The 27,404-nt window shown below is 36.2% G+C and overlaps 1 protein-coding gene across 12 annotated transcripts in view; it reads left to right on the top strand.

Moving 5' to 3' along the window:
* St7 (suppression of tumorigenicity 7) overlaps positions 1–27,404 on the top strand; it is a 331,512-nt gene that overhangs the window by 141,947 nt on the left and 162,161 nt on the right. The gene's annotated exons all lie outside the window — the stretch shown is intronic.

Here is a 27,404-nt window from a genome sequence, read left to right as displayed (position 1 = left end):
TTGCCGGGTTCCTGTTGCATGGAGTATTGTTTTCTATCCTTTGACTTTCAGTCTATGAATTTTTTTTTAGATTAAATATATTTTCTCTGTCAATTTTGAAAGATATTTTTGTGATGCCACAGCAATATAGGTGCACCCATGTTTATAGCAGCACAGTTTGTAATAGCTAAATCTTGGAAACAGCCCAAGTGCCCATCAACTGGAAACTGGATAAAGAAGATGTGGGGTTTTTTAAAAAAGCTAGTACTACTCAGCCATAAAGAATGACAAACTAGAGACATTCATAGCTAAATGGATGCATATTGAGGCCATACTCTTAAGTGAAATAAATAGGACACACATGTGTGAATACCGAATAGTTTCTCTAGAGTGAGAAACTGAAAGTATAAATAAGGATTAAAATGATTAAAATGAATAATTGATAATTTGAAATAGGAAGAAAAGGTCCAAAGTTTTAGGAGAAATGGGAAGGGAAGGGGTAAAGAAAGAAGGGAAAGGAACAATTATGAGAAAAGAAAAAAATGGAAACAAAGTCTTTATAAATAGGGAAGGGAGCACAGAGAATGGGGAAAAAATAAGAACCAAGATACATCATGTACAGGTACAAGCGCCCAATGATAAATGTAAACATATTGTATACCCAAAATGCACCAATATAAGAATTTAAGCCAAAAACAAGAGATATTTTTCTGAGGTTCATCAATCTAGATTGGAGGCTATTTTCTTTTGGGACTTTAAATATTCAAAGCCTTCCTTTACTTAAGGATTTTTTTTTTTTTTTGATGATTGGTATTCTTTCTGGTATAAGAGGAAATGTGTTTTTTTAGTTTGCATTTCTGTAATGGCCAGGGATATTAAACATCTTTTCTTTTTTTTGGTACTGGGGATCAAACTTGGGACCTTGTGCTTGCCAGGCAGGTGGTGGAACCATTGAGCTAAATCCCCAGCCCTAAACATCTTTTCTTATATTTGTTGGCCATTTGGATTTCTTTCTCTGAGAATTGTCTGCTCATTTAACTGGAGTGTCTCTTGATTGAATCTTTTATTTTAAGTGGTCTAATTTTTTTGAATTCTTTATATATTCTAGATATTTGTCCTCTGAGGAATAGCTGGCAAATTTTTTTTCCCCATTTTGTAGGTCTGTGTAATGTTTTAAATGAATTAGATAGATCTAGAATAGGAAAACAATCTATGATATGTTAAGTGAAAATGTACATTGTATATTATATAACATGTATTTTGGGGTGGCGGGGAGAGAATATACAGCCTAAGAGAAAGAAACTTAGCAACATGGTAAGCTGAGTAGCATCACTCTATTCAGATGAGTGACACAAACACTTTAGATACTCTATAAACATATACTTTCTTTATCTTTTGTTTTCATCCACCTATTTCTGGAAAGGCCCACAATTACTAAATAATAACTACCTATATTGGCAAGCTGTCACTGCTATTCCTGAAAAGAGGCGCCTTTTTATGACAGGTAGTACATGAGTGGTTATGGGCACGCACTCTGGGTCCCAACTGTCTGGGTACAGCTGCTTCTACCACAGTCTACTTATAGGACTTTGGATGAGTCATTTGACTTTTTGGTCCTATTTGCTGAACTGTAAAATGGGGACAGTAGTAGTAATTACCTCACAAGGTAGTTACAAGGATTAGATAAAATAATATTCGTGAAATATGAAGAGCAATATCTCGTCCTAATTGACTCTATGTAAGTGTTTGTTAAGCAAACAAAATTTATAATTTCAAAAGTTTATAATTTATAATTTCAAAAATTTACACTTTCTCACCTTTCAAGCATCAGTTAGAATCTAACCTCAGACTTTACATCTCATGGGATGTTCTTCTTTTAGGACATTAACATTTCTTAAAAGTATTGTTTCAAGAACTATAGAAAAAGGTAGTTAAAATTTTTGTCAGTAGGTCATTAGACCTTTTTACCTTAATCTTTCTGAAATTAAAAAAAATTACACTAATTACTTTAAGTTGGCATTCTATGTATTTGTACTCTAATTACATAGTACCAGACATTACTATGATTTCCTATATATAATTAATCCAGAGGTGGTTTAAATAGCTTGTCTTTTTTTCCTCATAGGTAATTCTTTGACAGGAAAAGTAAACCACACTGCTTTCCCCCATACCTGCAAGCACACTGTGAGCCAGTCTGACAACAATGTAGGCTTACATATACAGTATCTGTGAATGGCTAGCCTGACTGGTACATAGAAAGTCATCTGATACACTGTGACTTCAAATAATGAAGCAGAATAATAGGATTTTGTTTTAATAAGATGTTGAAAGATTAAACCTCTCATATCTTTGTAATGCTGTCAGATAAAGTTAAGGAAACCAGCACTAGACAGAACAGACAATGGTATCTTAATTAGAACCCCTGCAAAAGTAGACTTGATTGGCTACTCCTTAGACATGTCAGTGCTTTAGTTAGCAGACAAGTTTTTTTTCCAGTAAGTTAAGTAGTGGGGCTACCGTGAATAATGATCTCTTTGCATTTGTACTTTTCTTGGTACAGATGTACAATCTCACAGAATGATTTAAAATTAGCATTGCAGCTGAACTATGAGATAACATCAGTTTGAGTTATTGGTGAATTTTGTTCTTTTGAGTATGGTTAGTTCTCTGTCCTTTTAGTTCATGCTTTCTGGTTTAATTCCAAGGAGTTGAGCATTTAAGAATTATCCCTTTATGATAAAAGTGATACCAGTGATATGCTCATATTATCAGAATAATTTGTATCCCTTCCTAAACTTTTTATGAGGAATAAGATGAAAGTAATTTGCTCTGAAACATGTAATAAATCTATTACAATGTGTTCTGCTTCCGAAAAATTATACCATTGTCTAGTATCCTTTATGTTGCTTAAATGCAGAACCTCTCATAGTTCAAGGTTTATAGTTTCTGAGTGTATGTCATATATACCCATTGAACTTATCTTGCTAGTATTTTTAACTTTTTTTCATGGCAGAAATTGTACTTGCAGAAATAAAGAGGTAGAGGTGAATGTAGATTCATTGGAAGGGGAGCTGGATAGTATAGAGGTTACACATTTCTTTGCTCCCAAAGTAAGACTAATTGCAATACTAAGATGTTCAACCTCTTACTGCAGCACATTGTGTTACTCTAAGTCTACTCCCTTGACTTCAAAAGGTCTAGTAAGGAAAGATAAGTGTTTATGTGCTCTTCTCCACTTTGAACTTTTTCCTGCTTTTAGGAGAATCTATCTGTTGGACCAAGGCTGAGCCAGTATGAAAAGAAAGCTTCATCCTCTGATCTCCCTGCCCTTAGAGTTTTCTAGAGCAGTTGCTTCATAAATTGTGAATTCCTTTAACTAAATAATTTATCTTAATCTTCTTTGGAACTAATGAGAGAATTTCAGAACATACCATTTTAAACATGGATTGTAAGACAAATATACAGAATATATCTTGATAAATCTATGGCAAAATTGAAAGTAGATTTTTCATTTCCAGATTATCAGTTTAGGATTTGGCTAATCAGGATACTTATTCAGACTTTAGCTAATCCAATCTATGTGTATATGAATATTCTCAAAACTCCTTTAGTGTTTTAAAAAAAATTTTATTTTACTTTATTTTTATTATAATTATTAATACATATTAATTGTGCAAATTAATGGGTTTCACTATTATATTTCCAGACATGTATATACAGTACAATGCTTTGATCATATCTACCCTCTCTTCTACTTTCTTTTCTCCTATCCCCCTGTTGACTTCTTCCATTTCCCTAATAGTCCTTATATTGTGGATAGGTAAGTTAATTAGATATCTTGTAGGCAGTTAGACAGGGTCTCCCTTAAGGTGCTAGCCCACAAGGCCAACACAGCAGGGAGCCAACATGGAGAGCAACTGAGGCACATTTACTGGTTAGCACTATAAAAAGAAGAGGCATTACTGCCCCTAGAGATAGATAGCTGTGATTGATATTCTAAATGGGAAATTCCTTGTATGTGACTTGTTTTCCAATTTGATCCCCATTTAATCAACATTACCTGGGTGACTATACTTGTAATCTTATTAGTTGGTCATGGTTTTGTCCCACCTCATGCCCACCTTGTAAATTTCCATTGAGTCTTACAGTTTTGTCCTACTTTGTACCAGCCTCACCACATGGCTTTGCTGTATAAAACATCTTTGAAAAGTGGGCAGGCAACCCACTTTACAGTTCCCCTTCTGTCTCTCTTAGAAGCTCTTCTCTTAATAAATTTTCCTACTCTTAACCTCTGTTGTTCCTAGAATTCATTCTTTGATTTTAGAGAACATGAACTAGCATTTCGGATATCTAGTAGGTTTGGGAGTTACAACTCTGCCCCCTATATCGTTTATGCTTTCAGGTTCTTTTTTTTCTACTTATGAGAGAAAACACGCAATTCATATTTGTTTAACTTATTTTGTTTAACATAGTGACCTCTGGATTCATCCATTTTCCTACAAATAACCAGTGTTTCTTATTACCAATTCTGAGTGACTTTTAAATATTACCTTGTTATTTTCTATAACATCACTTTAAAAAAGGTAGAAGTGTAAAATATATATCTATATTAAGTATCACCAACATACAAATTTATTTCTGAATGACTGTCTCAAACCAGAGGTGTTACATTTAGGAATTTGGTGACTGCTTTTATGCTACTGTAGACATTGTGCTAAAGGGTATTGTCATACAAGTTTTCATAGCTCCAGAGGGGACTTTTTTGGCCATTTAACACTATTTATTTATTTATTTTTATTGTGGTACTGGAGATCAAACCCGGGGTTCTCTACCATTGAGCCACATTCATGGCATTTAACAATTTAGAATGGAGAGTATGTAATAGCAATGATAATAATAATTGTTAATATAGGCAGCATGTAGGTTTGCCTCATTTTAAGCAAACCTGGAAAAAAATGCATGTTATCAAACTTATGAATTTTATCATCCATAAAAGAGGATATTCCTATGTAAGTTTGACTTCTCTTGTAAAAGAGGTGTTTATTTCTAAGAATGCTCCATTTGTCAGTGAGATTATCCCTGATATGAGTTGTAAAAGTTTATAGATTTTTAGTTTAAATCTTGTGCTAATTTGATATCAGAAATTTGTCATTTGTATTAGCACTGAAAAGGACGTTAAAAGGAAGACTTTAGGAAGTCTAAATCCTTTAATTTATAGTTGAGAAAAATTGACCCAGAAACGTTAAACTGTTGACCTAAGAGAGAGTAAATCTGAACCCAGTATCTTTCTAGGAAACTATGTTCCATGTTGCTACAAGGAATTTAAATATAAAAGTGAAGAACTCTTTGTAGTTATATTCATGTCATAGTTTTATACACCACAGAATCTCAAGCATAGTTTGTATCTCTTTACTGCTGAGAAGATGCAATGGGACATTTCAAGAGTTTAGCAGAACAGAAAAAAAAAATTTAGGAACTTCAAAATCTTATTTTTAGTATTGTTGATTTGTATGTATTAATCTGGTCATCTGGTGGCACAAATTAAATGCACTTATTAGGTTATCATATAAGCATAAGTTTCCATGTTACTTTCAATCTTTATAATGGATTATGCCATTAATAATTTATTACTATGCAATAACATATATTAAACAATGCTGCTTAAAGCCTTAGGTGGGGCCTAGAAATTCCCAGCTGGAAAAAGCTGAAATCCAGCTACATGGTAGCAAGAAAGATGCTCTGCACCAGGATCATTCCTATCTTAAAACCTGAAAAAGAATGGAACAAAAAGAACCATGGTTACATGGGTGCTTTTATGGGTGATAAAGTTTGAATTAGCTTATGCAGAACAATCTAAGACAATCAGTATCTACTCTGTTATTTTTTGGGGGTGAATTCTTTCTTAGTTTTCATTTGCTTTATAATTAGCTATAGCTCAGCGATTAGGTAAGTCATGACACCAGCCGCCCATTGCAACACTGATGAATGACATTGCTCAATGGATCAGTTAGTCTCCTAAGTGGCTTTCTTTCTCTAGCCTGGGAACAGGTGGGTTTTAGCTTGTTGAATAAATCTATATGTTACCCATATGTAGTCATAAATGTCATGAAACAAATATTTCCATAGAGGATTTTGTGCTTATAGCACTGTAAACATTAAAAATCACTCAGTGCTCTTATACCATCTTTCTGAAACTAGAATTCTGATACATATAAACATACAGTATTTTCCCTCTTTTAGTTCTCCTAGAAAGAATTTCTTAAGGTAGGAGAGTGTTGTTCTTGCTGCTATCGTTGGTATTAGTCTGTCCACTGATTCTTAAATATCTTGGTTTAAACTAAAATAAATTGAAACATTCCATTAAATATTTTCCTAGATTTCTGCTTTAGAAAATGACCCATTCATTGAAGTAAAAACTGTCACATATTGGTTGTTTTAAAAACTATATATGTATTTTATTTATTACAAAATAATACATGCATACATAAAAATATAAAACTATTGAAACTATAGAAAATATAAGAAGTATAAAATGAAAGTTCTCTATAATTCTATGCTTCAAAGTTAACTATGGTTCTGATAAAAAAAAACTACCAAATATAGGAGAAAATTTCAAGTCTACAGATAATGAAACAAAATCACTCATAACTCTACTCCCCAACGGTGTAAACACTATTGGAATATTTGCTCTATTTATATCCTTTCATATTTCTTTCTGTGCTATATATGTTGCAGAAACTGTATATGTGTTTATGTACCTATACAGATAGCTAATGTATGATCTATGGACTTTTTTAATAAAATGTAAAATTATACAGATATATATCCTATTTTTAGAGCAAAATAAGGTAAAAATTTTTCTATATAATTTGTAACTCAATTTTTTTTTTTGGTACCAGGGATCAAACTCGGGTCTTTGCGCTCATGCAGCAGGCGGCGAAACCACTGAGCTAAATCCCCAGCCTGTAACTCAACTTTTAATGACTGCATACTAGTCTATTATATATATATATATATATATATATATATATATATATATTTTTTTTTTTTTTCCCCTTGTAGGATTTTTTTTTCTTTCTTTCTTTCTTTTTTTTTTTTTTTTTTTTACTTTTGTGGGGTTTTTGCTTTTACAAATAATATATTTGTAGTTTCAATTTTCTGATTATCTTTGAAGGTAAATATTTGCATATCTCCATTATTATCATGTTAAGATAAGTTCCTAGATGTGTTTTGTTTTTTAAAGAACAATAAAGGGCCCAGGAGTTAGCTCAGTGGTTCCAGCACCTGCCTCGCAAGCACAAGGTCCCAAGTTCGATTCCCAGTACCAAAAAAACAAAACAAATAAAGAACAATAAAGAGGTTCACATATACAAACTTCTGAGACTGACAAGTGGCAAGGTCCCATCAAATTTGTAGAATGACTTAAGCAAATTCATTTGAAAATTCTAGATTTCTGGCTTTAAGTTTGATTAAATAATGGGACTATAGCCAAGCCACATTGACTCACAAAACTTACCATCACACTTAATATCTGAACTAGTCCATGAGTCATATAAAAATACCAACTTCATTAATGTAAAACCATGGTTAATTGTGAGAAAACTCATAAATGCCCAATTTGATGCTGATTATCTAGTTTGAACATTATGAAGTATTTTTGTGTTACCAAAAAATAAAACTTACCTTTTATATAAATAAATAAATAAATAAATAAATAAATAAAATTTACCATATTTTCCAGGGTTGAAAATATTGAAAAAGAAGTAGATCAGGCTGCAATACTTTGAAAACTTTTTGAGGAATGGCAGCATCATTGGAATACTGATGACTTAAAGGGACAAGTGGTCATTCAATTCTGTGTTCTCAAACTGGGGCTCATGACTCCCCTAAAGTACCTCTTTATTTTCTTCTTTCATTAGAATTACTTTATCGAAAAATATTAGAGAAGCGTTTCTCTCATTTAATGTAAACCAGAAGCCAGAAAACTCAGTAAAGGGCCAAGATAATAAACATTTTTAATGTTGCAGGTCATACAGTCTCCATTATAACTACTTAACTGTATTTTTTTCTGCATGAAAGCAGCTATACATAATGCATAAACTAATGAGCATTGCTGTGTTTATAAAACTTTATATGTGAACACAGGCAGTGTGCTGGATTTTGCCTGCAGGTTGGAGTTTGCTGATCCCTGATAAAATGGATCTGGCAGGTTGGTTAAAATAGTCACTTACTGTGCTTGTAATGTCATACATTTCTAGTTACAGAATATATTTCAGCACAATTTATAAAATTAGGAATTGATCGGCTACATACTTGTTTGCTATTTTTCTTTTTTTTGTACTGGGGATCGAACTTTGTTTGCTATTTTAATAAGGACCATGGAGGAGTCAGAACATCTATAAGAATAGAGCAGTGCCCAATCTTGTTAGGAAATTAAGACTATTTTAAGTGAAGGTATCAGCAAATAATATAGTTATATATATTTTACACATATGATTGTATAACATTATTATTTATTAACTTATCTGTTATATACATTCAAAGAGGTATATTCCCCCAACTCTCAAGAAAAAAAAGAAAAAAGTATGCATTCATGTCTTTTGTCACAGCACATAAGTTATACCAAGTGCAGAAATTTGTGTGTGAGCATGAGAAGGCAGTGTTATAAGGCAAGCTGCTGAGTGTCAGATTTCTGGCCTTGTTTCCTTTTCTGTCTTCTCTTTATTTTATTTATTAATTTTAAAAAAATTTTTTCGGTACTGGGGATCGAACTTGGGACCTTGTGTCTGCGAGGCAGCCGGCGGAACCACTAAGCTAAATCCCCAGCTCTCTGTCTTCTCTTTATTAATGAATAACAACAGAAAAAAAATAAGCTGAAGAATTGAGAATATATGTAGACTGAGGCATTTGACAAAACATCATAGATAGCCAAATTCTTGGGACTGAGAATGTGGTAGAGCCCTTGGTTAGCATGAGCAAGGCCCTGGGTTCAGTCTCCAGCACTGCTAAATGAATGGATGGATGAATAGAAAGACATCCAAATACCCGAGTTTGATGTTCTCAATTCAGCAAAAGAAATGATACTTTCTACTGTAACACGGTGTAATAAATTATATTTTGGGCATGGGCTAGAAATCAAGAGATTTTGCTAGTCTCTAGAAGAAAGACCCAGAGACTGATGCCGTCTTTGGGCATTAGTTTTTTAAAAAAATTAATCTTATGTACACTTCATGTTAGTGATCTTTAGAGTGGAATGGGCCAGTTTCCATGTGTTAGAAAGGTTACTAAGGTGGTAGCATAGAGGATGGGGTAAATTGAGTGCTGAGAGGGGGCAAAGGGACAAGTTAGAGATGTGATCACCCAGATAAGAGAAAGGAGGATTGGACTGCTGAGGGCAGGGAAGATGGGAAGAAATTACCCAACTAAAAAACTCTGTGAGTATGTGTAGTGTTTATATGAATCCAGGGTAGGAGCTGCTGTGGGATCCATCCAGTGCAAGAAGCCCTTAGTGGTTAGGAGCTCAGGCTTCAGAGCCGGTGGAGGTTGAATTTATATGCTGAGCCTGACCGTATCCTGTGTGATATAATCTTCACTTTCCTACACTTTAAAAATGGCCAGGATAGGGCCAGGGATTTAGCTCAGTGGTTCTGTCGCCTGCCTCACAAGCGCAAGGACCGGAGTTTGATCCCTGGTACCAAAAAAAAAAAAAAAAAAATGGCCAGGACAATAACACTTAATAAAGTTGTAAAAGTTAACTAAGACAATGAATGTAAAGCATTTAACCCATTGGAAGTTGTTTTATGAAGTTCTCATGAATATTTGCTGCCATTGTTATTTTGTTATTATTATTGTTTGTGGGAAGGAATGAAATTTTAGTGCCAGTATAAATGTTCAGCTATTTAAAAGTTCCACTTTAAAAAGTTAAAATAGTTTTCAGGAACTATGGCATGTTTTACTTTCTTCCCTAATTTGGTGGGAATAAAGTTATATTTTGTGTTATGTTTAATTATTTGAATCATAAGTAATAGGAGTACTTCCGGTTCATTTTTTTTTCCTGTTTGCTGGTTTTAGAACAGTAGGCCCCTATTGTCCATCACTTGTGTGTCTCCATCTGTGTAATGTCATTCACAGTGGTGGTTCCTAGAAAGCCAGAGGGAAGAAGAAACAGGTATATACCAATTCTGTACAAGAAAAAAGGAAGAAGGGAAACAACACAATGAAAAAAAGTCACTAGTGCTCTGTGATACAGGAGAAAAGTTGTCTCATACTCAAAAGAGGTAGATTTTAAAATGCTCTTCCCCAATTTTCTGCAAGTGGGATTTTTTTTTTCTATTTTTTTCAACATCTAGTTTTCTGTTTGATTTTTCTCTGCAGCTGTTGGTCTGTCTCATGTTACATTCCCATCATTTTCAAATCTGATTTTGCCTATGATGACGCCTGAGAAATAACTCATTTTAATGGTGTATATGGTTTGTGTCTGTTTTTCATTCCTCAGAAGGCACTTAAACCAATAGTCATGCTATCTCTTGTAATGACATGCTTTTCCATTTACTTTCCCTTCTGTTAATGAATAGTATTTATGGTGTGCACATCTGTGATCACTATTTGCTCTGCAGTTGCTTAGGGCACTGTGAAATTCAGCTTGTTCCATGAAGTAATTTTGTTTTTCCACATGTTGTCCGATATAGTGTACTTTCCACTTTCTGCACCAAAGACAACAAGAAGATAGAAACACTGCAATAAATTTTACTTTCTAGAAAATTACATATAGTGATTTTCTTCCAGTAATGTTTTCCACCCAATTTTTATATAGGAAATGTTCTGCTACAGTTCTGGAAATGGAATAAAACTCAGACAAGAAATCAAAAGACAACCTAAGGAAAATTGCATTAACTATAACACATATGAGATAAATGCATTTAAGGAAAAAGGTTTTATAAACCAGTGGCATTCCAATAGAAAAGATATGCAAACTACACAAAACAGTAGTTCCTCAAAGAGTGGAAAGTAGAGAAAATACATGTGGAAAATCAGCTAGTGATTAGAGGACCCCCTCCCTCCTGCCGCCATCCCCCCACTTGCTGAAATAATTTTTCAATATGAGGAAGGATGTGCTGTCAAATACTGTTGGGATTACAGCTCTTCTCAGAAGTCATTTAGTAATATGAATTGTCTTGAAAATGCATGTAGCCTTTGACCTACTAATATAATTTCTAGGAATCTATTCTGTGGAAATAGAGATGCCATCAAAGCATTAGTCACAAGGATAGGTGTTATCATTTATAATAGCACTGGAAATACCAGAAAAGTTAGATATAATGTAAATTTCCAATGACAGAAGTTACATAAATTATACAAAAATCTTTAAGGGGGAAAGTTATTAAAATTATGTTTTCAGAGAAGATTTTATAACATTAGAACATGTTCACATGATGATTTTAAATGAAGAAGAATGAGTGGTGCCAACAGAATGAAAGGAGCCAGATCTTCCAATGCCCATTACTTGTGATAATTCTTTTATTAGTATATGTTTGCACTACATAATAATTATACGCATCTTGGAGAATTGGTACATATACTTATCACATCTCAATCATTTTTACTCCTTTTTCCACTTCCTTCTCCCATCTTCCCTAGGTCCTTTTTCCATCCCCACATAATCCACCTCCCTGTTTCCTACCATTTGTCTTTTATTTTGCTCTTTAAATTATGTATATTTTGGGTTCTCTCATATTAGAGAAACCATGCAATACTTAATATTTTTTTTTTAAGAGTAGGAAAAATTTATTGGGAGAAAGAAAGCTTCTGCTTAAGAGGGACAGAAGAGGGACTGGAAAGTGGGTTTCCCGCCCACCCCACTTTTCAAACAGCAAAGCCATGTGGTGAGGCGGGTACAAAGTGGGACAAAACTATTACACCTAATGGAAATTTACAAGGTGGACATGAGGTGGTACAAAACCATGACCAACCAATAAGATTACAAGTACAGTCACCCAGGTAGTATTGATTAAATGGAGGTCAAATGGGGGAGCAAGTCACAAGTAACAAGTAACAAGCTTAAAAGGATTTTCAGTAAGGGTGACTGGGGGATATTTCCTGGAAAGGCTGGGTTAAGACCATGGCCCCCCCACCCAGGTGATTGATACCTATTTAGAATATCAATCACTGCTATTCATCCCACATGGGTGTGGTAGTTTCTCTCCTTTTACAATGCTGGCCTTCAGTGAATGTGTCTTCACAGTCCTCCATGTTGGCTCCTGTGGGCTGGCCCTGTCTAGCTGCCTACAAGATATCTAATTAACTTACCTATCTGCAATATTCCCCCCTCTGAAAAAGTACCCCTAACTGCTGTGAGAGGGCAAAGGGCAAAGACGGGTCTGGCTACTTCCAGCTGAAGAGGGTCATAGTTGTGATCAGCAGTTAGAGTTACTCTACAGAGGGTCTATCTAAAGGTCTTCTGATAGGCTCCAGGCATTGTCATCTTGGTAGCCCTATAGCTGTGAGTCTGGAGGAGACAAAGCCAAAGAAACAGTTAAGAATGCATGGGCCAAATTGTAAGGTCAGCAGGACTGCAATGAACATAGCCAACAAGTGTTTCCACTGGGAGGAACTAGTAATAGCCTCCCACAAGAGGATAGGAAGGTCCCTCGGGACATATTGTATTGTTGATCAGTTATGAGCTGTTTACAAGGTTGATCTGGTGGATCCCGGTAAAAGAATTCCAGCACATGGCAGTGGTTCCATTTGTATGACTGCTTGGAGTTTGGGAGCCTCTAGGCAAGAATAAACAAAACTTTTAAGAAATTAGAGCATGTATAATTTAAGCATGAGCACACTAGAATGGAAGGGCAGGTTGGGGAGAAAATCACACTTAGAAGTTGAAATAGTGATTGTAACCTGCTGGCTCTTAGATTCTTTCATTGATAAAGGTTGATATATATGTCTGATACTTTGTCATAAATATCTCTAGTTTTAGCTGTAAGAAGATAAGAGACAATTTGAAGAACAAATCTTGCTAAGAAATTAAAAACTCTAGCTGAGTTCATAGATTCTACCGTAGTTTTTCCTAATGATCCATAACCATGGTTAACTACTGGTAGATCTGGAAACTGCCAGAAGGGGTCAGAGACTGGAGCCTGTTTTTATATCTAGCTTTATTACTATGGCATTATTTTATACCTCTTTTGGTTATTCTTTTCTGCTGGGTGTTTAAGACCAACTTAGAGTGAGACCTGTGTCAATCAGTATGACCCTCTTGCAATCTATCAAGGTCAGTTAAGCCTCCTCAGGCATTACTTTGGAACCACACATAGAGCCTCTCAGCTCCTCTGTCAGTGTCAGCCATTAGGATGGGTCACGGCCTTGCTTGACCATGTTGCTTTCAGTGAAAGGGTGGGAGATTTTCCCCTCTTGCTGACCCTCTTTAGGCACACGGTACATTTGTCCTCTGGTGCCCAGCAATCTCCCTGCTCAGGAGGTTGAGTGACTTGCCAAAGATGTAGGATCCTGTAGGAAAGGTTCCTTTGTGTCCTGGATCTTTGTTGACCTTGAGGGGCCAGGGCCAAAATATTGGCTGTCCTCATACTCATAGCCCAGTTACCTTTCTAATTTTGGTCTCCAAACTTTAGTTGTTGAACTCCCAGAAGAGAAGATCAGTGACATAAGTATTTCAGTAGGATCAGTGAGTTTACTATTATAATTTCACCTGGACATTAAGCACTTTTGAAATATATTTTATCAACCATAGTCATTTTAGTAGTTGAATCCCTGCAGAATGTTAACAGACAACAGTTACACATTTTATAGAAAAACTTAAGATCAAGGGCCACACGTAGTATTTTAGCATGACAATCATGATGACATCTTCTTTGTAACACTTACATGTCCATCTTAGTATGGAATAGTCTTTCAGTCAAACACCTCCATCTAATCAAAGACATTAAATAACATAAAGAAAACTCTTATTTGTTATCCTTTAGTAGGATGCCATCTAAAGTGAACATACATATTGGCCCATAAATGTACCTTAGGAGTTCATAATGTCTAGCCTCTAATTTTAGTATGTGACATTGTTTCTACTGTTTGGCTGAACATCCCTAAGTGTGGTGACACAGATAACATACATCACATGAAGTTGTTAAGAAAACTATTATTTGACTGGTTTTCTCATGCTGGCTTGACATGCACCTCTTATCACAAGTAGCTGGAGTGCAAGAGAAAGGCAGATACCTGGGTCAAAAAACATCATTACCATAAACAATATCTTAGAAGACCTGTACACCCAGAAGGCATGAATATATATACCGTGAAATAACGAGTATCAGTTACATGAAACCCTTTGTCCCTTAATTTTGTTTTGTACCAAGAACATTTTAAATAAAACCTTGTTTTCCCACAGAAAACTTAGACCATGACCAATGTATACAAATCACAATAATATGCTTAGCAATGTATTTCCCATGAGGCTATGGAAATTATTGGGGTCCCCTTTGTGAACAAAGGCTGGAATAAATTTTTCCAGGCATCCGCTCCTTTATTTACCAAGGGGAGTCCTGTCCCATAGTTTACCTAAGCCCAAGAGTCTTTAATTATCTTAACAAAATTTTTGATGACCTATGAGAACCAGATCATAACAATTAACACATTGTTTTTGACCAATGAAAGATTCCCAATATTATATAAAGACAACAATATGTGCTGTATTTGTAAAACCAGTTGACACTATTTGGATAATCTGGCAACCTGGGGGAATCATGTCTTTAATTATATTTATCTGTAAGCCAACTTGAGTTACAGACAAACATCTTAAAAAGTCCAAAATACCAAAAGAAAAAAGCTCAATTACAGCTATATGTGTTGTAAGAAATTGAACAGACAGACACACACATAAGACAACTTGTTTGTAAACCAGAGTGCACTCAGATGTATTTGGCCAAGTTGAATTATAATAACTTTTATTATTATTGTTATTTTTTGGTACCGGGGATCGAACTCAGGTCCTTGCGCTTGCGCAGCAGGCAGCAAAACCACTGAGCTAAATCCCCAGCCCATATAATAACTTGTATAATTTTTAGATTTATAACTATAAAAAGACTAGTCAGAACTTTGTAGATCGATTAACAGAGATCTCTTGTAATAAGAATCAAATGGAATAAAAATCTTCTACATCTGTGAAAGCAAAGACCATGTTAAGCTGGGCCCTAAGCTGGTGGTTTATCTGACTGGAATACCCAGCTATACAGGCTTCTCATGGTTGCTTTGATAACCATAGTTGTTTGATAGCCATATGTTATTATTCCCTCTAAAGGGACAGACTATTAAAGGTAATTTTAACTATCTCCAATGAGGGGTCTGCTCAGGCCAGGTTGGCATGGAGAAGAGACTAGGTGACCCTCTTTAGAGCTAAGGGTGAATTTCAAACAGTGAGGGAAGAAGGCCTGCCAAGGCTCCAACCTGCTGTGCTGCAGATGTCTACCTATGACAGTTTTTCCCATTTTGAAAAGAAAGGGAAAGAAGGCATCCCTGTCTATCCCTTTTGTTCTGTGTCCAATCTAAGGCATCCCTTAGAGTTTATCTCATCCAGTGCCAGTGGCAGCAGACTAGAGGTGCAAGGAAGTGGCCAGAGCCAGGTTAGCTGTTCTTACCATTCTCTCATTTTGCCTGAGGGCTGAAAGACAGATAAATCTGAACTAAAACTTTTACATTTATTTTTTGAGAGTTTCAGGATTAAACCTAGACCAGGTTTCTATATGGCACAGTGATAAATGAAGGTCAGCTTTACTCTGGAAGGATTCCAGGGAGAGGAAACTCACCATTCTGGAGGCTTTGTCTTGAAATCCAGCAGCCACAGAGGAGGGAAGTGCCTTGAATCAAACTGCGTTATTTCTCAGGAGCAGGGCAGTGGAGAAGGGACTGAGGAGTGCCTTTAAGTATGGCACAAGAACTAAACCTTAACCATCTCAGGTGTAGAACAATTAAGATCAGGAGCTCTTCCAGAGTGGATCTGTGATCCTTAGCAAAACATGTCTCCAGAGACAAAAGCTATGATTGACTCCCACTGCATTGCCAAGCAGAAAATCAAACCAATAATCAAAGAACCTGAATGGCTGCTTTTTGCCTCTTGAAAGAGAATGAGTGTTCTAACTATATTGTTTAGGGCTTACCCTTTAAATGAATTACTCTGAATCTATAATATCTAATTTATGATATAAGTACCCTACAGGCTGTTGAGCAGCTCCCTGATCTTGTAGAAAGACTCCCAAAGCCATGTCTCACCTTTTATTAACATACAAACTGAAATGGCATCCTGTGGCAGGCACTTAGAAGTGCTTGTTTGAGCTTCTGGAATGCGGTCTGGGAATAAGGCTCCCAGGTGTCTGTCACTTGGGTTTTTCTATAAGCTAATAGAGGCGTCAAGCAATCTCACTATATCTTGCTATCTGAAGGCCACAAAAGCCTGTCATTTCTAGGAATGTCCTTAGGTGTTTTAGAGTCTTGGGCTGTGGAAAGGAAAGAATTGGTTTAATTCTTTCTTCCTCCAGTCATTGGGTTCCCTTAGATATTATATAATAAGGCCTAAATATTTTACCTCAAGGCTGCAAAGTTGTGCCTTAGATCTAGAAACATTATAACCCTTGTCTGTTAGAAAATTCAGCAGAGCAGGTGTCTTAGCTAGAAAGCTCTTCTGAGGGAGCACATCATAGCATACCATCTATATATTGCAAGACTGTGATTTGAGAAAAACTATAGTATTTCATCAAATCAGGATCCAGGGATATCCTCATCTGTTTCCTGATAAATAGTTGACAATTTAACTGAAGGGCTTAGTTCTCATCTCAGATCTTCAAGAATACATGCTTGAAAATGTCTTCTGTTTTAATCTCCTATCTGATTGGCAGGTCAGTGGGGCTCCTTGTATAGGAACTGCTTGTGTTCCAGTAGGAACCAGGTTTTCCCCTGGCTGCCAGTCTTTTGAGCTTCCAAAATTAAGATAATATTTGTCTCTACATGTAGTATCAGCTAGTAATACTACTTGTCTCTCATTAGAAGTCAATATTTGATTTAAGAGCAACATTACATCTTTCTAATCTAGTCCATAGGTCTGAGTAAGTCCTCTAAAGACCTCAGTGTACATAGCAGGGCCATCTGAAAACTTCTGTGTGTCTCATTTGATCTGTCTTGGATCACTGAGAGAAAAAGACACATGAACACAGGTAGTCCCATATTTGCCATTTACTTCCTGCAAGGGATGTTGTCTTTGAGGGACCTGAAGAACTTAGCTAAGGATGAATATAGCTTCATGGAGGTTTTAATTATGGCTGGCCTAGAAACTCCACCCTCTTTACCTGGTGGTCAAGGCTTCAAGTTGTCTTGGAAACTTTGTTCTCAGGTTCTAAAAGGTGAAGAGTAGCCTCAGGCTTAGAGGTACTGAATGTCTTAAGGGTGAGGTGTCTCTCATTTTTCTGTGTCCCACATTTACATTTGAACACAAGCAAGAATTACTTTTTTTTTTTGGTACTGGGGATCGAACTCGGGTCCCTGCGCTTGCAAGGCAGGCGGTGGAACCACTGAGCTAAGTCCCAGGCCCTACTTGTTTTTTTTTTTTTTCCTACTTCTTAATGTAAAGAAAATCTCAACATGATTTTTACCATTTTCTCTCTTTTACAGTATAATTCTAATTGTGAGATAGCATCATAGTACTTTCCTCCGAGTACTTGGCTTTAGGAGGTAGGCCCACCACACGCGAGTGTAGAGAAATACTAAATTGCTCCTTAATATATTCTAAAGGAGTAAGAAGTTCAGATATGGAGCTCCTACTCTGCAATAAGAGAAACAAATATGTCATCCCATAAGTCTCTCCTTGATTCTTGTGTCCCCAGGGCATCTCCCAAGTTTTATTCCACTCCAGGGTAGGTAGCTACCCTCTGGAGAGAGACCCAGAAAATAAAACTGAACTGGACTATCTACCCTTTACCAGCATGGGATCTCATCTTCCTCAGGTAACTCATATCCTTACTCCAGTAGGTACTCTAAAAGCACAAGTTACAGTGGACTTCAGCCATAACAATCATGTTTAGAGAAGGAAGTATTGATAGCAAACCAAGAGATTAAAACCACTGCTTTTTAGTTCCTTGAAAGAGAGGAAAATAAGTCAACAGTCAAATTAGGGTACTTTACCTGCTAAAGAGATCACCTCCAGAGATGGTAAGTCAGTAATTCTGCCTTGGGCCCTAGGGCAGAGAAAGCTCCGAGAAATTTCTGTTGTCTAGCCAGTCATTTAGGCAATTTTTATTAGCAGCAAGACAAAGCTACTCCTTTAGGGTCCATTTTAAATTCACTAAGTATTTGAAACTCAGGTTTTCGTAGCAGCCACAGTCCACATTAGTAAAGGCACCTTTATCAACTTCTTACATGCATGCATGAAGGAGGAGAAAGGCTGACCAAAATAGTCCCACATTCTAACTAGCATGTAAAAACACAAATGCAAGTTACTGGTTGCTATTTTCCCTAGTGTAAAACAGTTGTTTCAAGTTGCTTTAGTCTGACTTTATGGAAGGAGGAGTGGTCTGACTACAAGGGATTCTCAAATGAACTCCCAACAAGTTGGAGAAAAGTTTAAGGGGAATTTTGAACTCACTAGCAGAGAGAAAAAGTCCAAATCAAGCTCAAGCTGGTTAAACATCCAAAAATCATCATATAACATTTTATAAGTCCATAGTGAAAGTTCCAAAGTCCACAACCACAGCAAAGGTATTTTTCTCCACTACACACATAAATGATGAAGACCATGCCTAGGGGTTAGAAAAGGTTAAGGTAGCTTTTAATCTATCAAAGATATGTTTTTTTAAAACATTTATCTAGAGGTCTGTCTTATTAGTAGTAGAGAAAGCAGTCCAAACCTGTAGCTCTACTCTTTTTTTAAATTTTATTTTATTTTTGGTACCGGGGATCGAACTCAGGACCTTGTGTTTTCGAGGCAGGTAGTGGAATCACTGAGCTAAATCCCTGGCCATGTAGCTCAACTCCTAACAGAGGCTTAAGGGCTCTGATGGTATCATTTCAGATCACTCTGAGACAGAGGATACCTGATGATCACTGACAGAGTTCCCCTTTCACCTAACTGAAGAGTCCAGATAGGGACAAGATGTGGAGATTTTCTGCTGATTACCTGCTTGGGCTAGGTTGGGCTATCGGGAGCTAGTTTCTTCTGAGGGACCTTTGGGTATCCGCCAGAGAGTAGCCCTGACCATGACCCCTCAGTTGTCACCTCAGTTTCTGCTAGTTCCATGCAATCAGAGATCTGTCTCTGAAAGGAACCCAATTGCCTATCTGGTCAATGTTCCACCTGCTATTGGCATCAATGGGAGTGGGGATTCACCAGAGGACAACTGAAGAAACCTGTCCTCTGCTTTGAGACTGGCAGCTGCCCTAAAGGCAATTGCTAGCTGGCGGAGTAACCACCATTTGGCATTCTGTGAGGGACAGATAAAAGCCTGAACTGTCTTTATCTATATGATTTTATAAGAGACCCATTTTACAATATTTTTAAGCAACGAAGTCCAAGTGCAGTATATACAAAACAAAAATAAAACATAATTTTAACAAAAGACAATGCATAAGAAAAACAAGAAATGCAAACATTTAAAACACAACTTAAAATTAAGACACTTTTGAAACAAAAGCCAAAACAAAGGCCAGAATTTATGAAACAAAAACCAGAATCTATGAAACAAATGTGGAGAGCCTATGAAACAAAAGTTACAATCTATAAAGCAAAAAGACCAAAGTTACAATCTATGGAACAAAAGGAAACTCTTTACCTCCAAGCAGTAATCTCAGTGGAAAAACCTCCAAAATGATATAGGGGGAAGAGATGCAACTCCCAAACCTACTAGATATCTGAAACACAAGTTTGTGTTCTCTAAAATTGAGGAATGAATTCTAGGAACAATGGAGGTTAAAAGTAGGCAAAATTTATTGAGAGAAAGAAAGCTTCTGTCTAAAAGAGACAGAAGGGGGACTGGAAAGTGGGTTGTCCAATACTTAATTATTTGTGTCTAATTAATTTCACTTAGTATAATGGTCTCAAGATCCATCCATTGTCCTACAAGTGACTCAAATTAATCCTCCAGTGTCCATTTTTTAGACAGTGCTGCTTGAGGCATTGGATTTTGTCTGGACACACAGTAAGATAAATGAACAAGAGAAGGGATTGAACAAACATTAGAGTTTAGACATCCTTCATTTGGAATGATAGTCCTGAGGAAGAGTCGCAGTCATTTAGCTTGAGGTTTGTATGGTAATAAAATGTCTCAGTAATCAACCCCCACGCTTCTTCCCCCTCAACTCAGGAGGAAGTCTCATTGCTTGGTCTCTGTGCCTTACAGGGAGGCTGTGGTTGGGTGGCCCCTTGCTCTTAGACTCCAGAGGTGCCCTAAGCTCTGCCACAGAGTCTGGCCTTGGGGTACCAGATTGTCATTTCAAAAATGTGGTGAACATTGGAAACCCCCAACAGCAAATATGAAATTGGGGCATTTTTCTTTGTTCTGTCTTTTCAGATGTTACTGTTACTCAAAAAGAAAGGGATCATGCAGAGCTGTGTTCAAGTTTTCACTACCTTAATAGCCGCATGTACTTTGGCGAGTCATTTAACTTCACAGGCGTCAGTTTCATTCTAGTAAGAAGATGATAATAATGCTACCTTTCATGGCCATGATAGGGGGGGCAAATGATTTAAAAAAACTTCAAAAACAGGGTGTGACACATTGTGGCATTTAGTAGATGCTCAGGAAATAGTAGACCTTCACAGTGTGTGCTTGTTGAAGTAAGTATTTACAAGTACAGCTTTGTAAGACTTTTTTTTTTTTGGTACAGGGGCTCAAACTCGGGTCCTTGCGCTTGCACAGCAGGCAGCGAAACCACTGAGCTAAATCCCCGGCCCTATAAGACTTTTAAAAAGTCCTCATAGTAGTGCTATCAGACACGTTTGCAAATAATTATCTAAATTATGTCTTTGAAGGTGGCACTTTTGCAAATCACTCATTGTATTTTCTTGCTGCATGTGCATATTAAATATTTTTTTGTGCAGTAGCCTCTATATTTGTTAGTTTGCATGATTTTACCATAGCAACTATTTCTAAGAAAAACTTAGCCTATGCAGGTTATCACTTACAGTGCTTTGTATGCTGCTCTTTCTTTTTCTCCTTTTTTTTTTTGTGGAAGTGGGGGCAAGGAGGAATGACTTTTAAAATTTTTCTGTATCTTAAAAAATGTTTTGGGAAAATAACCCTGAAAAGCAATTCCCGTTCCCTTTTTAGACATTTTACAAATTTGTATTTATTTGATTTATTTGTTTTAAAAACTGATGCATAAAAATTGTACATATCTATGAGGTATCATATTTTGATCCAGATATATATATTATATAATGTTCAAATCAAGTTAGGCATCATTTATCATTTCACTATCTTTCCATCTAGAGTTTTTATTTATTTATTTATTTATTTATTTTTGGATTTTTGAGACGGAGTCTTGCTATGTAGTTCAGGCTGGCTGCAAACTCACAGTGATACTCCTGCCCCAGCCTCCCAAGTGCTGGGATTACATGTGTGCACCACCAGACCTGGCTCATCTAGGTTTATAAAAACATATACATTTCATTATTTATAGTTATTCTACTTTGCAATAATAGCACACTAATAGAACTTATTTTTCCTAACTGTAACTTAGTATCTGTTGATAACCTTTCTTCATTCCTTCACCACTCCTGCTGTTCTCACTCAGACTCTGGAAACTACTGTCTAATCTCAAATTCTGTGAAATCTACTATTTTAGATTCCACATATTAGTGAGACCATATAGTGTTTATTTCCTATGCATGGCTTATTTTATTTAACAATACATTGTTGAGGTTCATCCATATTGTTGCAGATGACAGAACCGCCTCCTTTTTAATAAATTTTATTGTATTTTAACCCATTCCTCCTCTCAAGCCCCCTCCCCTCCTTATGTACAGAGGGCTTTGTTTCCATTTTTTCCTTCTATTTTCACTTTTTTTTGTTGTCCATTTCTTCCTTTCTCCCTTCCACCTCCCTTGTTCCCCCTCCCATTTGAACACTTTCTTCCCATTTCCCAACATCCATTATACATTTCAGTCCTTATTTCCACTTTCAGTTTCTCACACCAGAGAAACATTAAATGTGTCTGAGTTATTTTACTTAGGAGAATGGTCTCAGGGTCCATCCATTTAGCTATAAATGTCTGAAGCTCATCCTTCTTTATGGCAGAGTAGTACTCCATTGTAGAAAAACACCACATCTTCCTTATCCACTCCTCTGTTGATGGGCATTTGGGCTATTTTCCAAGATTTAGCTTTTACAAACTGTGCTGCTATAAATATGGGTGTGCATATATCACTGTGGTTTGATGCTTTTAATTATTTTGAGAAGATACCAAGAAGAGATAATAGCTAGGTCAAATGGAACCTCTAGTTTTAGTTTCTTGAGAAATCTCCGCACTGATTTCCACAGTGGTTGCACCAGTCTACACTCCCACCAACAGTGGAGGATTCCTTTTTCCCCACAGCCCCTCTAGCATTTGTTTTTGGTTGATTTCTTGATAGTAGTCATTCTTTCTAGAGTGAGATGGAATCTCAGCATTGTTTTAATTGCATTTCACGAATGACCAGTGATGTTGAACCTTTTTGATATATTTACCTGCCATTTCTAATTCTTCATCTGAGAAGTATCTTTTTATTTCAGATGCCAATTTTTGGATTGGGTCTTTAAATTTGAGGGGGGGGTGTCTGATCTTTTGAGTTCTTTATATATTCTAGATAATAGTCCTTTATTTGTTTTTTTTTTCTTGTACCAGGGATCAAACTCAGGACCTTGTGTTTGCGAGGCAGGTGCAGTGCCACTGAGCTAAATCCCTGGTCCATTAGTCCTTTATCTGAATAGCTGGTAAAAGTTTTTTCCCACTCTGGGTTTTCTCTTCACTCTCTTGGTGGTTTCTCTTGCTGTGCAAAAGCTTTTTAATAAGATGAGGTCCCAGTTGTCAATTCTTTGTAGTATTTCCAATGTGGTCTGGGTTTTTTTCATGAAGTCTTTGCCTACTCCTATATCATCAAGCATTCTACTTATTCTCTCTTCCAGCAGATTTTGTGTTTGTTTTAATATTTAGATCTTTGATCCATTTTTATTTTAGGTTAGTGTGTGATGAAAGGTTGGGGTCTAGTTTCAATCTTTGGCATGTGGAAAGCCAGTTTTTCCAGCACCATTTATTAAATAGGCTATCTTTCCTCCAGAGAAGGTGTTTGCCTCCTTTGTCAAAGGTAAGGTGGTTGAGTATGTCTGGAGTTGTTTCTGCATCCTCTAGTCTATCCATTGATCCTCAGGTCTGTTCTTTTGCCAGTACCATGCTATTTTTTTTTTTTTAATCACCATACCTTTGTAGTATAATTTAAAGTCAGGTATTGTGATACCCCTTGTGTTGCCTTTGTTGCCCAGCATTGCCTTTGCTATTCTAGGTCTCTTCTGCTTCCAAATGAATTTTAGGATTGTTTTCTCTAATTCTATGAGATATGCCATTGGGAATGCATTGAATCTGTATAATAATTTTGGAAGTATGGCCATTTTCACTATGTTGGTTCTTCCAATCCAAGAACAAGGGATATCTTTCCATTTTCTGATATCCTCTTCAATATCCTTTTTCAGAACACTGTAATCTTCAATGTAGGGATATTTTACTTCATTTGTTAGATTGATTCCTACGTATTTTATTTTTTGGATGCTATTGTGAAAGGGATTGTTTATCTAATTTCTCTCTCCGTGAGTTTGTTATTCATGTACAGGGTGGGTATTGACTTTTGAGTGTTGACTTTGTATCCAGCTACACTACTGAATTTGGTTATCAAATCTAAAAATCTTTTGGTGGAGTTTTGGGGTCTTCTTTGTAGAGTAGTTTATCACATCATCCACAAATAATGACAATTTAACTTCTTCCTTTCCTGTTTTTCCCTTTTATTTCTTTGTCTTGGCTAATTGCTCTGGGTAGTATTTTCAGAACTATATTGAATAAGAATGGTGACAGTGGACATCCTTGTCTTGTTCCTGATTTTAGAATGAAAGCTTTCAGTTTTTGTTCATTTAGTATGATGTTGGCTGTTGATTTGTCATAGATGGGTTTTATCAGATTGAGATAAAGACCATCTACCAATTTTCTCTAGGGTTTTTATCATGAATGGGTGTTGGACCTTGTCAAATGCTTTTTCTGCATCTATTGAAAGGATCATATAGTTTTTGTCCTTGGCATATAGTGTATTACATTTATTGATTTGGCTGTGTTGAACCATCCATGCATTCCTGGGATGAATCCCACTTGGTCATGGTTTATAAACTTCTTGATGATTTGCTTCATTCTGTTTGCCAGTATCTTATTGAGGATTTTTGCATCTATAGAACTGCCTCTTTTTTATGGCTGAACATTATTCTATTCTATATATGTACCATATTTTCTCTATCCATTCATGAGTTGATGGACATTTAGGTTGATTCCATTTCTTGGCTGTTATGAAGTGATGCAATAAACTTGGGTGTGCAGATGTCTCTGACATACTAATTTCATTTCCCACTCATAGTGGGATTACTGTATTATATAGCTGTCCTCATTTTTATTTTTATTTTTGGTTTTTACTTGTTGTAATGCTAGGTATTGAATCTAGGGTCTTGTGCATGCTAGGCAAACACTGTACTACTGAGTGACATCCTCAGCCTGCCAAATCTATTTTTAATTTTTTTGGGAACTTCCATACTATTTAAAAGAATGGCATATTAATTTACATTCCCACCAACAGTATGTATAGTTCTCTTTTTTTCAAATTCTCTCCAGCAGTTGTGATTTTTTTTTTCTTTTTGATAGTAGCCATTCTAACTCAGATGAAATATTACCTCATTGTAGTTTTGATTTACATTTCCATGATGATTAGTGAGACTAAAATTTTTTTTTTTTTTTTTTTGTACCGGAGATAGAACTTGGGACCTTGTGCTTGTGAGGCAGGCAGCGGAACCACTGAGCTAAATCCTTGGCCCGAAACCGAACATTTAAAAAAATATGCCCACTGGTCATTTTTATGTCTTCTGAGAAATGTCTATGTAGGTCTATTGCCTATTTTTAAATTAGATTATTGGATTGCTTTTTTCTTTCTTTTACTATTGAATTGTTTGAGCTCTTTAAATACTCTAAGTATTAATGTTTATCAGATGTTTACAGATATTTTTTCCATCCTGTAGGTTGTCTCTTTACTCTGTTGATTGTTTCCTTTGTTGTGCAAAATCCTTAGGGTTTGGTATAACCCTATTTGTTAGTTTTTTGCTTTTTGTTTTCTACGCTTTGGGGTCATATCCAAAACTTTGCACAGATCAATGTTCTGAAGTATTTCCCTAGTGTTTTCTCCTATTAGTTTCATAGTTTCAGGTTTTACATTGAAGTAAGACCCATTTTGAGTTGATTTTTTTATATGGTGAGAGATAAGGGTGTAGTTTCATTCTTCTTCATATAAATATCCAGTTTTCTCAGCACCATTTATTTGTTGAACAGCTTTTCCTTTGCTCCAATGTATGTTTTTGATGTCTTTGTTGAAAATCACTTGGCGAAATATATGGGTTTATTTCTGGGGTCTCTATTCTGTAAGTCTTAGTTTTTGCTCATGCCCCATGCTATCTTAACTTTTTTTTTTTTTTTGATTTAGAACTTTCTTTTATCTGTGGTCCTCATGCTACAATACAACCCTTCAAAGTCAATCAAGAACATAATATTAGTATACTTCTTCAATATACTTAGAAACTTAAAATGACCCAGAGCTCCAGCTTCTAGACTTCTACAAGGCAGCTTCAATATCCAAAAGAGCACAATACAATGACTGTGGCATGAAATCCATCTCAATGGAAATTTAAGAAAAGCAAACTATAGAGTATTATCAGACCACCAAATCTCAGTGAGATACTGTTATTTAATACGCCTACCTCTTAACTCTCTAAACATGTAGTTTTCAAAAATATCAATGCATGCTGGGGATTTAGCTCAGTGGTTCCAGCGCCTGCCTCACAAGTGCAAGGTCCCAAGTTCGATCCCCGGTACCAAAAAAACAAACAAACAAAAAATATCAATGCATGATGAATGTCATTACACTGTATACCTAAAATGTACCAATAAAATTAATTAAAAAAAATCAATGCATCAGCTTCTACCTCAAGCTAATTTAGATCATAATCTGTGGGATATCTTTTTTTAAAAGCTTACCTAGCAATTCTAACATTAGCCAGTTAGGAGTCACTGCTCTAAATGAATCTCTTATGAAGGGAAAACGTAAATAAATAGAAATGTATAAAAGCACAGGGAGAAAGGTTTTAAAAAAAGAAGAATCAGAAGGACTCACCCTTTGCTTTCTGACGTCTTTTACTCTTGACCTCTTCTTGTAAGGTCCAAAGATCATTATTAGAATCTATATCATAATCCTAGCAATTACACAGTTAAGAAAAAACAGGCCTTGGGGGAGAGGGGAACTCAGTGGTAGAGTGCTCGCCTAACACGTGTGAGGCCCTGGGCTGGATCCCCAGCACCACAAAAAACAAAACAACTACCCAGGAAAAAAAGCCTGGAGAGATCTTTGTTAGTTGTCCACAATCACTTGATACAACAGTTTTGCCAGTGTGGGGAGACTGTCAGGTTTCAGGTATAAACCAATGCACAAATAATCGCAGGGGACCACAGGGAGAGGGGGAGAACTTCTGGCTCAGGTTTCCTATGTCCCAGTCCAAAAAAAATAGGGGAAATGTTATCTGTGGGACAAGCATTCACACTCTAGAGGACAATTTCTTTCTTTTTGGTTCTGGGGATCAAACTCAGGACCTTGCGCTTACGAGGCAGGCAGCAGGACCATTGAGCTAAATCCCCGGCTCTAGAGGACAATTTCATTTGAATCTATTAGTTTTCTTTCCAATGAAAATTTAAAGGATAATTAACATAGGGGGAGACAAGAAGGGGAGGAAAAAAGAGTTAAGATGTGCTGTGTATACATACCAGCTCCCCAGTGAATGTAATCATTATGTACTGTAAACATGTACTAATAAAAAATTAAAAAAATTTTTTTTTAAAAAACATAAAATGTGAGGCCTAACAAAGGAGAGATGGTTTTTGAGGAGAATTTACATCTTCCGGTTTTTACTGGCATTAACAGTTTTTTAGCCTGGAGCTATTCAAAGATGAATCGTGAAAAAGAAAAACTTTATTTCAGATAGGTTCAGTAGCATGTGCGCTACAGGGAAGGCTGGTTTTAGCAGTTTCTTTTCAAAGCTGTATTTATGTATAAATTAGACCTGATTTGGAAATGCTAAAATGTAGATTCAATCTAACATGATACCAACCTT

Source organism: Heterocephalus glaber, unplaced genomic scaffold (genome assembly GCF_053883595.1).
Source record: "Heterocephalus glaber isolate CG9 unplaced genomic scaffold, H.glaber_assembly_v1.0 deba00000546, whole genome shotgun sequence".
Classification (NCBI taxonomy): Eukaryota; Metazoa; Chordata; class Mammalia; order Rodentia; family Bathyergidae; genus Heterocephalus; species Heterocephalus glaber.
Note: the sequence above shows the minus strand (reverse complement) of the source record. Positions and strands in the feature narration are given on the sequence as shown.